This window comes from Diadema antillarum, unplaced genomic scaffold, assembly GCF_040938485.1.
Source record: "Diadema antillarum isolate AM-2024a unplaced genomic scaffold, OU_Dant_1.0 seq00000785_RagTag, whole genome shotgun sequence".
Taxonomy (NCBI): domain Eukaryota; kingdom Metazoa; phylum Echinodermata; class Echinoidea; order Diadematoida; family Diadematidae; genus Diadema; species Diadema antillarum.
Genome location: NW_027271673.1, coordinates 311220 through 324710, shown reverse-complemented (window position 1 = coordinate 324710; position 13491 = coordinate 311220). Strand labels below are relative to the sequence as shown.

Genomic DNA, 13491 nt, shown 5'->3' with positions numbered 1-13491 from the left:
GAGATGTTAAAACCTACACATATAGACTTTATGTAAGTTCTCGCAAATAACACTATTGTAACAGTTCTTTGGAATTACATCTACTGCACACCTGTGGAACAATACCTATGTTACACAGACTTCAATTCTTTGTAACTCTGGTATGAAAGAAGGCAGACTTAATCAGAAGAAGAAGAAGAAAGTGAAGCTTTACACAATTTGACCTATACACTAACAACATCATCAACTAGTTGTCAACTAACTAAGAAAACTAATAAAGAGAAATCAGACAAGTCTTCTTGTCTTCTCCATGTTCTTTGTTTGAAATTAATTTCTGCTCTTTTGTCCAATGTCCATTTAGCCCCCGATTTTTGTTTTTCTTCTGTCCATTTTCCCTCTGTGCAGTTTTCTTCTTGTCTAGTTTGTTACATTCGCTCTTCTTGGGTGTCGCTTTGTCGGCTTCCTCTCTGTTTGTGGAGTGCTGTGGATGTGTCCTTTTCACTCTTTCATGTAGTTTAACACGTAGCGGTGGTAGAGGAGGAGCCATGGCAGATTCATCAACAAACTGAACAAAAGGTGTAAAGAGAAATAGAATAAAGAAATTAAAAGAACATTTTTGTCGGGGTTGACTATATATTCCTGTTGATGTATCTGTGTGTTTATGAATGGAATTCAATAATTTTAACAATTTTGCTTACATTTCTACCTCTTGGCATACCCATTAGCTAGAGTTCCGTGTGTACCTCCCACCAAAATTGAAAAAAAAAAAAATGGGTTATGCTTAAACTGATGTAAATATTAATAATAATAATACAGCATGTAAAACATAGGAAAATATCATTTTCATACTCTATGCTTTAACTTGTTTTCAGATGCAAGCTACACTGTAGGAAGGGCAGGTCGCTGCCCCCAGTGTCCTAGCTAAGGTTAGGGCTAGGGTCAGGGTTACAGTTACGGTTATGGTCCTTAATAGACTCCCAAAATAATACTAGGCCCTATTTTATATTCATCCCCCATCGAAATTGTCACCCTCTTTTTGAATGATAGTGTAGAGCAATAATAGTCCAATTTTGATTGGGGTTCATTATTTTATTGAAGCCTTTCCTACCCACTACCCACTCAAACTGAATAGGACACTGGCATTTTAGCTTTGAGACTTCACAGTGGGTGAACATGGAATGGAAATGGTGAATTCTTGTGAAATGTTAACAACTTCATCAGAGCATCTAACAGGTCAGTGAAATCTTGGAAGGAAAACATTGACATTTTCAAAGTAAATCTGTTAAAGAGAAAGAATTTCACAGCTCCTAGTTCCCTCAATATCACCAGCAAAATAAGGCAAACTCTATTTCTCTAGTTCAGATGCAGTCTGGACATCTACGTTTTCCAACTAGTATATAGTGATTAATACTAACTCTAGCATGTCTACCTTGGTAGATACCTAATGACAAAAGGGTCCAAAAATTCACAATAATCGGGAGGTAAAACAATTTTATATTGCAGTGAAGATACACTGATATACTTTTGTATGGTTTTCCAAGAGAGGAATATATGCTCCTTTTGCAGAGACCGGCATGGACGGAAAATTTGGCTATCAAAATTATGAACATGAACCTGTAACAAATATCTCAGTATGTGGGACTACAGTATCATCGTCCACAGTATTTTTGGCCAGTTCAGAGGTTTAGATGTCGTTTTTTTTCCTCTAAGAGAATTACAGAATATGACAAATGTTATTATTTTCATAAAATAGCGTAAAAGCTTACCAATTGACATCAGAAACATTAAAACTCCTGTACCTACGTTACATGGACAACGGCAGAAAAACAGATCTTGCGCTGTCCAGGTAGGTGTATATTGGCTGTGAGTAGTTTTTCTGCTATTGGGGGAGGACTGCCAGTGACATGAATACGATTGCTGAAGTTAGTAGCTCTTCTTTTTATCGCAAGACGCGTCTTTCCTTACCTACGTTACACGAAGAGGCCGGACATCGCACTGAAGTACAGTGATATGTTCCGTATTTTCTCGTTTATTTGGAGGATTTTGATGCTAATTTTTGGATAAGAATACTCCTGAAATATAAATATCATTATAGAAATAAAGTTTCTAATCATATTATGATTGGAAGTGTATGTAAAACCATGCTATACCTATGTTACAACAAAAATTGCCATGGACATCGTATGTAACGTAGGTATGAGGTTGCTTGAAGATGCTCTGGTGTTCTTATTTTGTTACAAATGTTTATGTGCCTTATAGTCTTTGTAGAAATCACCTTGCCTCTCTTAATTATGATAGGCATAATGCTGAAAGGTTGTATATTCCTGTTTTACATTGCCATGAAAATGGCATATATTTATGTCACAACATAAACCACAAAAAACCATGGGACATCATTAGTGAAACAGTCATAGACAAAATACATTTGTACACGGGCTTGTTTTTTTTTCATCAAATAATTCTTCACACATTTCTCTCCAAGAATAACTGCAAACCACGGACAATTATTTGATAAATTTTTCAGAATATGACTTTTATTCCCTACACAACATGAAAATCTAGAGAAGACCCAACCCCATGGAATGACCCATATGCTATCGACACATACAGTACTTATATGTGCAGGATTTCCGAGTGCGACATGCGTAAATGTTTGGGACGAACATCTTCGGACATCTTGACTTTTGAGCGAGTGCTACAAGTAGCTGACTGGTATTGACCCATAAAGGTACGTGAAAAATGCTGTTAGTTTTCGACCCATTTTATAAATCAAATAAAACACAGGTTTGAGTTTGTGATGTTAGCGGAGATGCAGCTCACTCTCGGGTATTTACAATGTACTGTAAAAGTGGTTTCTTTCGCATACAGAAACTTTTGCGAATTCCATCGATGCGGACTTTTTCCCGTGTGTTTAAATTCGCGGTCGGTAATGATAGCATTGTACAAGCTACAAGTTCAAAACATTTTCGTGTGGTGTTAAATTCGCGGTTCAACCTCAAAGCGCGAAAATAAAACCACCGCGAAAGAAACCACTTTTACTGTAGTGCAACATGCACTCGGCTTCGCCTCGTGCACGTTTCACAATTGTAAATACCCTCGAGTGCGCTACATCTCCACAAATGCACTCTCACCTGTGTATTATTTGTATAATATCACATCATGATTTGCTCATCAATCATGTTTGATGATGATAGTACTCGTAGTGGGAAGAACAGTGGTAATGAAGTTGATGGATGTTACAATAAAAATAATCTGTGGTGATGATGGTGATAGATGTAGTAGAGTAAAATACCCCATTTGCAGCAGTTTAAGGGTTTTTCCACACTGTAAACAAATCAGGCAAATTATTTCAAAAACATTTCATATATATATCATAGACAAGATCATTTATAAACGGTATTGTTATCATAGAAAAAATCAACGAATGACAAACGCAGTTTTCATGGTTTACCAGGGCAAGACCCGGCACAATTTTCACCGATATGCGTTGTAGTAGTAGCTCTGCGTGTGCGGCACAATGTACAATTCCTGTGCAATACGCACGTGCTCCGCGATCTTCAGCTGAACGCCTTCACATGTCTAGCGAACATTGCGTAAGCACCAATTCCCATTGCGAAAGCACAAGAAAATAGTGGGAGCACATGCAAACAGGGATCGCAATTCTTGCGATGTTGTTAAATGTCTTTCTTGTTTTTCTCATGTTTTCAATGGCAACATCCACTTTTTTACATGAGGGACTCGCGCGTGATGCGTGGACTGTCGCGATCAAGAAGACTTCGCGCTACCGCCATGGCAATATTGAGGGCGTACGGGAGAGTGAGAAAAAAGAAAAGAGTCCCGTATCGGGACCAGTGATCGGGACTAGTCTCCTGTCTGCCAGAGGGGTTTCAGGTCGGGCTATTAAACTCTAGCACGGGCTAGGCCCCCGGCCCCCCTTCTGAGTTGAGCTGAATTCTGTTGATCAAGTCTTCGCTTGCACTACTAGATCCCTAGGACACACAGATATTAGCACAGGTGGGACTGACTATATGCATGATATGCATAGATGCCAAGTTCAAAAAATTTTTATGAGTGAGATTTTCAAGACTCAACATCTCGGCACGCGCGCATGTGCATGAGCGAGGGAGCGAAGCGACTGGGCGAGGGGAAGGTGTGGAAGGGGGGTGTCCGCCCTCCCACAGTAGGGAGCTTCTTCAATTTGTAGCTCTTAATGGTGCAAGCTGGTGCACACTTAATTGATTATTTTTTACTTATTTTGAATGACAAAAGGGAAATATGCCTGAAATGCAGCTCTCACTTTAATCCTCTAAGCTATGCTCCCAATGCGTGAGAAAAATGGGTGTAATGCGTGAGATGGTGAGACAGACCCTAAATGCTTGAGTCTCACTCACAATGCGTGAGACTTGGTAGCTCTGGATATGTGATGAGGATTCTCCATCTTCCTCCGGTGTAGAATCATGGTCTGCAGACTGCTCCTTTTTCATCCTCCAGGAAGGTATACCACGAAATTTACTCTTTTTTCCTTTCCTGGGCATGATTTCTCCACGTGATGAAAAATAAGCTCTGAACAAATACTACAAAATGTATGTCTCGTACATCACTAGTCTGTACAATCATTGACATTACGATTGAGCTTCACTTCACTGTAAACTATACAGTTGTATTAGCACGGTCTAGCACCACCCACCACACACACACATGTACACACATGAAAGACCTCTACATAGCATGTATAGAGACCCTGTGGCAAAATCTGTGTGGCAGACAGATACATGTATTTGAGGGCAGTGTGCTCAGCAGATTCTGTAGTCTTTACTCTGCAGACTGCTTTTTCCCAAACAAATTTAGTCAATGCACTGGTGAAAAATACTATTGTTTATGAAGAGATTACCACTTCCGGTTTATTTTCACCATGACACTGACATGAAAATTACTTTTTAAATACATTAAGAGTTATTTACATAGGCCTTTTCAATGCTCAAATCATGTTGATTACCACTAAATAGGTTCACCTTACAGTTAAATGGCAGCGGACCCACCTTATGTTGTCAACTTCACAGCAAACGCAAGTACATGAATGGTCTACCTTTGTTCATTACAGTATTTTTTCATCTTATCTACACAAAATGCGTTCAGTATGCTTATTAAGTCAAGAGCACTTCCTTCGTTGCATGTCCAGGCTCTGAAAATGACTAGAAGATAGGATTTGATGTCTAACGCTTTGCATGTTTTTTTGAATCACATGCTGGAGTGATCAGGGTTTGATGTACAAATCGGTAGTTTGATATGTGACAATGGGAATGAACATAAACTCTTTGTCAGATAAAATTGTATGTTACCATTGTTCATAAATTCTTGAAAAATAAGTTATCACAGACTGGAACAAAGCAAAATTGAATTGTTTGATGATACTTGCATATCATAATCTTTTCCAACTTCATTATAACCATTTTCCGCATAAATACAAAATTTTGGTACTATATCAGAAAAGCAATGTGGATTTGTGTTTATTTGGTTCTCTTTTGTAATATTTCATGTACGTACACTGTATCTTAAAATTTGGGTAATATATTTTAAGCGAGCCGAAATATGTTCTTGAATTATTCAGCCTTCACTTTATAAATCACAATCACTTTTACTAGAGATTAGATCTAGACTGACTCCAAAATGTTTCCATAATGTTTGTTTTAAGTTTAAGCTTGTAGTTTTACATTAAGCATTCCCAATTAAAGCAGGATATAAGCAGACAGTCAACGATTTTCTAAGATGCTACATTGTACCTCTGGGCAATTCCATGAGATTGGTGTCATGGGGTGAAAAAATAAATTGTTATGTTGAAACTTGCCACCTATTTTATTTTGTTCAGTATATGTCTGGGCATGTGGAACAGCAATTTTTTGCACTAACATGCCTCCAGAATGGCAGATATTACAATTTTTTTATTACAATTTATTACAAAAGGATAGTACAGTATTGGTGGAGATGAGAATTGGGCTTTTAACTTTTTGCAAGATACCAAGAAAACACTTATGATAGTGATAGTACAGAGCATACCATTTTAAGAGGAATTCAAAGTTTATTTGATGAAAATCGGGTTTGGAATGAATGAAACATCCAAAAACAAAGTAAAACAAAGCGATTGTAATAAAGTGTGGGTCCCACACTTTATTAGAATCGCTCTTTTTTTTTTATATATCAGCCATTTCAAAACCAATTTTCATCAAATAAACGTTGAATTCCTCATAGAATTGCATGCTCTTTCATATTTCAAAAGAGGTTTCTCATTATCTCACCAAAAAATGTTAGAAACCTGAAATTAGGTCTCAACCAAAACTGTACGATCCCTTCAAGTCAAATTACATTTTATTTGAGAATTACATTGAAAATGTACAATGTACTTGAATGTTTGAGTTGAATCCATAAAATAAAAGAATGGTAAGTAATTGATTTGTTGATTTTTATGATGTATTGGGTATTAGTTACTAGTTGTCAGTGAGGAACAAATGATCCGTATTCCCATGAATTGGTAGAATGCATGCTGCCAAACTGCTAAAACTAATGTAACGTGATTAACGAAAATACTGAAATAGTTTCATATCTTAACATTCCTTTGGATTTAAAATGTGCCAATGGAAATTCTCTTCATACTGCCTCTACCTGATATGAAAAATGGTGAAAGAGTTGTGTACATGCAATGTATTATAATGAGAGAGGTTCAAAAACTGTAGCATGAGTAACAAGGGTGTAACGCGAGTAACGACTAAAAATCATGAAATACAAACTATACATTTATTTCTATACCAATGAGAGCAAATATTTTTTTGTGTGACTTGAGTAAGCTGAGGGAGCAGATGTAGAGAGTATGGTCTTGTAAATAACCTTACATGACCTTGCTTGAATTGGTTGTTGCCTAATAGGCCAGGGAGGTGCACCTCCCTGAATAGGTTAAACACACGGTTTGCTATCCAAAGAAAATCTTAATTGGCAAACTAGACAAACCAGATGTGGCTAATAATCCTTTTCGAACATTATAAATCTTTTTTTTTTTTTTTGTGAAGTTCTAAGCTTTACATTATATCTTTTCAGATATCAGCTATGGATAACTTTAAATCTCTTTTAGAGCCAGTTTTTTTTTTTTTTTTTTACTGGTACGTATGCTTAAGGTTGTAATTTGCCCAATTTTGGTAATTGGTTAATGGAGCAATCGTGAGACAAATGAAATGGAAGCATAACAGATTAACAAAAATCTGTACATTGTACCTGATGTAACTTTAAAGATGGTCGATCGTCATCCCTAATGGTACGTACATTGTACACTCCCGAACGACCGAAGTTTGTGCATGCAATTGCGCAATGCCAGACTAACGTGTGGGACAATGCTGCCACTGACACACGTGTGTGTGTGCGTGTGTGTGAACGCATCATACAAAAACATTGTGACCGCGAGCTGCAGTGATTGGAGGAGAGAGGCCAGAAGACGCATGGCTCTTTTGGCCTCTCTTCATGGGCATGCGCACTGAGAGTGTGCTCCATTCGGAAGCTCTCGTGGCTCGCTCAGACAGCCATTTTGGGTCAGGAGATTTGTAGCACAGAACTCTTGTAGTCTACAAATTGTAGCATGTTGTTCGCTGACCCATTCAGTCAACGCTATTCTCATTCGGGGTCACTACATTTGATACAGAATGGGGGAGGCAGCATGTTGCATTCGTCTCCGTGACGCACAAACCACTCGCCACGACTGTGTGTCTTTAAGCAATGTGAGTTGGCATTATCTCTTTTCACAATGGCAATTTTTTTTTTTTTTTTTTTGCGCGGGGGGTTTAACCAAAAATCGTTTTCTGGCAGCTGATAAACACACATACATGCTATGTATGTTTAAAACATTTTGCAAGAATTGTCAGTGTTACAGAGCTTTATACATTATCTCTGGGATTGTCAAACCAGAATAATGACAATTGCGTAACTACAATAACCTTAATACTCAAAGTTAGAATCCACCACTACCAAAAGATACAAGAATAATTTTTGGGTTAAGAGGTAGATCACTGAATACATAGACTGTACACAGCAGGGCTGGCAAACTAGAGAGAATTTGGAGAGAAGTGTGAGTAAGCAAGTGCCTTGGGAGGGGGGTTGGGGATGGTGTGGGCAGTGGAAGGGGGGTGTCTCCCCTCCCCCCCCCCCCTTTCCACAGGAGTGAACTTCATCAATTTTGCATTCTAACTGGTGGATTTGGGGTGGTATTCTGAAAATCTTCCTAAGTTTCTTCCTAAGTTTCTTCCTAAGTCAGAAACTTAGGAAGTGCCTAAGAAAGACAAAATTGGTATTCTGAAATTTCTTCCTAGGCACTTCTTAATGCAAATTAGGCCATCATTATCCCCGCCCACGTCCTTTCCTAAGCCAATACGAAATGCCGTATCATAAGGAACTAACCGATGTCTGCAATGACAATCGCATATTACTATGACGTAGGGTCAAATACACGAGGGCGCAGGATGTCCCCTTTCTCACGCTCATTTCGCGCATCAAGGTACATGTGCGCACAATGACTGATAAGCGCGCCTATCACGATGCTTGCAGTTTGCTATTCTTAACAACGTACTTAGGACAGGGGTGGAGCTTTCCTACAAATTGTAAATATTTTCCTAAAATTCTTTCCTAAGTGCATTCTAGAATACCAACTTCTTCCTAAGTCAGAAATTTACATATTCCCGCCCCTTCCTAAGTTTCTTCCTAAGTCTACTTAGGAAGAAACTTAGGAAGATTTTCAGAATACCACTTAGGAAAAAATCCTGACTTAGGAAGAAATTTCTTCCTAGGAAGGATTTCAGAATACCACCCTTGGTGCATACTCTCGAAAAGATTTCAACACATGCCATAGAGAAAGTTTTCCTGTGGGAAAATACAAAGTTTGGGCTTAGGCATATTGTTTGGATAATCAGGAATTTTAAGGACATTACATTGTACCTTTTTTTTTTTTAACACATACTGTTTTGGGGCTTAAGTGTGAGAATTCTTTTATCAGGGTTAGTCAAAATTTGATAAATTGCCTGAGTCTTGTTAATTGCATGAGAGTTGGCCGCCCTGACATAGAGTGGGAAGTCCACACTGGTAACAGTAGCTGGACAATGTACATTGTACTGTATGTTATTTCTAATGTAGTTCACAGTTTATGAAAGCAAGTGTTTCACTCACGATTAAAACTACTTACATTTAAGTTCCTGTGAAAGGGAATAGAAGGAGAATATTCTAATTCACTGCATGAACTAGTATCTACTACTTTATATTTTCTTGCATTTGGTTTAAAGTGGTTACTCGGATTCTGAAAAGTACGTGGAATATACCGTATGACAGTGGGAAAAGTATGAAAGAGTGCCAATATTGTTTTATTTTAGGGACAAAATATCTGTAGAGGTTAAATTCATCAAAAGCATTTAGTTTCCATCTAATTCTCCTGGTCAGTTACGTGGTAGTGATTATGAGCTAATATGTAACGCAAGTAATGACGATTTTGCTATTGCTGTGAGTGTCAAATATTTCCAATGCTCTCAATATTTTGACCCCCTACACACTTGAGTATCACAACATGAGTCATATTATACAACAGTTGTTCGAAATACTGCCCAGTACGAGGACACTTTTTGAATAAAGGCATGTTGGCTTTTTATGTCGTCCCCAAAAATGTAACGGGAGTAACGAAAGTATTTTGTCTTTATTTCCGGGTATGGATGTTGTTAGTAAAATTCTATTAATATTGCGTGGTAGACTATTTAAGGACTTGTGCATCTATTCTACAACAGAGAGTCTGTCAAACCTTCCAGTATAAAAAATATGACAATTACAATATGCAGAGATGCCTAAAAAGTGTAACGAAAGTAACATGGAATTGCCCCTCTAGTAACATCTATCAGGCATGTGGTTCTAACCTTTAAAAAAGTACTACCGTATCTCAGAGATGCGTTTGGGATTGTTATTAGAAAAAATATGAGCTTTCAAAAACCATCCATTGATTGTTTAGTATTCCTAAGGGATTAAAGTTTCTGTATGGATAAAAAATGAACAAAATCTTTGATGTTGAATTTTTGTCATTTGTAGAAGTGTGATCAAATATTGCATGTGTACTTTTTTGGAGAATCATTATGGCCCAATAGAATTCCAGCTGCAGCAGACTGTGCAATGCAACTCTAAGGCTGCGTTCACATAGAAGTATACTATTCGCGTATTCGGGCTCGTTCTTCGAGGGCACGCGAATAGCTTGAATCGAACAATAGGATTTCCTCACACCGGTTCACATAGGAGGGCACTATTCGAAAGTACGAATAGCTGCGAAAAGTATAGCAAAGTGGGAATCGAGCTTGTTTGATTTTCTTGCAGCATATATTGTCTCTTGTTTATGAAATAATGACACTTTAGGTCTGGATTTGCCCTTTAGCAAAAATAAGCATGTAGACTGACATTCTGATGCAGTTTAAAAACTGTTAATAAGATTTGCTGGGATGTACAGTAGGAGGAAGAAATCCTCACTGCATGGGATGGTGAGTTGACGGTGCGGGTGATGGAGTATTCGGAGCCCGAATAGCGAATAGCGAATAGTGAATACCGAAGATTTCTATGTGAACACAGCCTAATAAAGTCCAAGTTGCAATGTCATGTTTGGCATGGCAGTTCTTCTTCCAGGACCCTGTCGAGGAATCGCTTTGTACAGTTTGTAAGCTTGCACAAGAAATGACATTACAATGCCTACACAAAGTGGATACTCACAGCAATCCCCCTATGACATTCTGCTTCCTCTGGTATAATCAGATCCGCTTTGGTACATTTAGGGCTGTCTTTCTTGTGCTGCTTCCGGACGAGATTAATTGCCTCTCCAAACTTCTGCTTGTCTATCAGTCGGTGACCTGTCGCCAAGCCATGCTCGGGTGTCAAAATTTTGTCAGCAGTGGTCAGTTCTGTCCTCTTTGGCCGTAAAAGCATCACTGTTCTACTTTGTTGGTAAACATCATCTGGATCTCGATGACCATTCCCAAACGCGTTGGTTGTGCGTTCAAAATCTTCTCTCGTCAGGCGAACATGAGTCGTTTCACACTTAACATTTGATCTTCCTCCTTTAAATGTCATCCCTTTGTTCCATGGTTGGTGACCGGGTAAGAAAAGGTTCTTTCTCCGACTACAAAGCAGTTTAGGCCCCATCTTCTCTTCTTTCTGTAAAAAGGAGGGGGTCATTGCTGTTTTATTTCAATCCATCCTCATAGCTGACCTTATGTATCCCCAGTTCACAGATTAAAACTTTCTTAGAACTATGATACTCCACTAAACTTTTCTTTTTGGTAAATGGGATATTTCTTGGACAAGCCAGTGACATCATATTCTAGGATTTGCGCATGCTTGAATAAATGGAGTAAAAAGACCATTTTCTAAACATTCTTGATGAGGTCAGTTAGTGATGTCACAAAGAGTTTATGCTGATCTTTCATTCATTCCATCCTTTCTCACACTCACAGCTACTGTATACACATAAGTTACAACCATGGACAGAGTCTGCAGTCAGTTGACAGGGAACATATTATTCATGACTGATATTAAAAGTAAAAACACACTTTGAAAATTCAAACAATAAACAAGCTCACCTTTTCAGGTTATCAAAGATGAATCACCTCATTTCTCCCCAGCTTTTTTACAGAATTTTTTGAATTCTGAATTTGAACACACATCTCTAGGGCCTATATGGATCATACTCGCTTTGCCCACGTGTGAGCCTAGTGGTCATGTGGGAGTGTTTCATCAATTTAGTCAGCACTGACAAGTTGTCAGTCTCTGACAATTTCAGCAAAATCCTTGGTTTTGATTGGCTGAGATGCTCTGGTCACTGACTGTTACCATGGTGATTTTCAGACTCAGAAACTGACAACTTGTCAGCGCTGACAACTTTCACTAAACGGTACCCTGGTGTTACTGTTGGGCTACATGTACCTACGACCAGCCTGAACTGATTTTAGACTTCAAAATGATTTTATGATTCATGATTTTAGACCTCTGATCCTCAGGGTCCCCACCGTACACAGGCCTGTCGGGTGAGCTCCAGTTCCTACTTCCAGATACATGTAGGAGTCTATAGACTATTATTTTATACAGTGCACTCCCATTACAGGGCAAGTCCAAGATAACACGCGTGTTACGTATGGGACATTCAGAGACTTTTATGACCTGAAAGATAGTGTTAATTAATGGCCTTTGATCACATTGAACTTTATCATGGTGATTGATATCTAGGAGAAAATACGTGTATAATCATGTACAAAATTAAGAAAAATGACCTCCTTTCCTTTGTAACCAACCAAGTGAGAACATTTAACAAATTTGTAGAATATGGGGTGATAGTGTGAGTACCTCTGCATCTTTTCAATATATCAAGAAAGGGCAAAATAATTAATCCAGTGAGTGTAAAGGGGGAAAGAATATGAGCCAAAGTTCTCTGATTTGTAATTCCGTTACAGCGGATTTGCCCTTATAACGGGAGTGCACTGTAGTAGGCCCTACACTTGTAAGCCTATCTCTGTCACACAGTCTAGACGAAGCCAGAATGCTCAGACATTTTGCAGTGCGGAGACAAGGGATTGTTGTTGGCCAGTTCTGATTATTATTATTGACATTAATGTGTCATGTTATACATCATTTGAAAGCTTATGGTCTATACTTTCATATTACATAATAATCTGAGTGAGGGTGTCCTCAAATTTTAAGTAGGACGCCCTCTTATGTCACATAATTATCTTTGCAGACTTACTTGGACATGTTACCACCTCATTTTCTCACACAATATGCTCTTAATACCCCAAAAAGGTGAAGATACAAGGGCAAGTCCAAGATAAGGTCCCCTCAGAAGGCAAAATTTCATCTTTGCTCAATATTGACATGTTTGGTATCATTCTGAAGCTTATGAGTTGAAGTTTTGATTTCCATGGAGGAAAAAATGATATTATGTTAATTTATGCAAATTTCAAGGGTTTCATTTGCGTAAATGTGAAACACAGCGTTACGTATGGGACATTTATAAAAATTCATATTAATTTAAAGGAACGCAAATAATATTTTATTAATATGTGGACATAAGAAGTTCAACACATAGTTTAACTTGGTATGAAAATTTAGGGATTATGCAAATGATTATGCAAATTAGCTTGTGTCCTATCATGAGCTGTCCCATACGTAACAAAATGAGGTCATTTTTTTAGGTTTTATCTAAAATTGCTAAGGTTATTTTAATGCCCTTTTGGAAAGTTCTAATTTATTGTTTAGAGAAATTAAATACCAGAGAAAAAAGAAAAAAAAAGTAAAATAAATATTATTAGGCATTGAAATAATGATACGTATGGGACAAATGCGTTACGTATGGGACATCCTCACTGAATATATATTGCATGTGAATGCATGTAGCTAGCTGGGAAGGTCTCTCAGTACACAAATGGTCAATCATCCTGAAGAAAGCATCCCAACATTGTAGCTACTTTTCGA

At 38.0% G+C, this 13491-nt stretch overlaps 1 protein-coding gene across 1 annotated transcript in view; it reads right to left on the bottom strand.

The window, feature by feature from the left end:
• Window positions 1-13491, bottom strand: part of LOC139739160 (uncharacterized) — a 31540-nt gene that overhangs the window by 3632 nt on the left and 14417 nt on the right. The window lies entirely within an intron of this gene.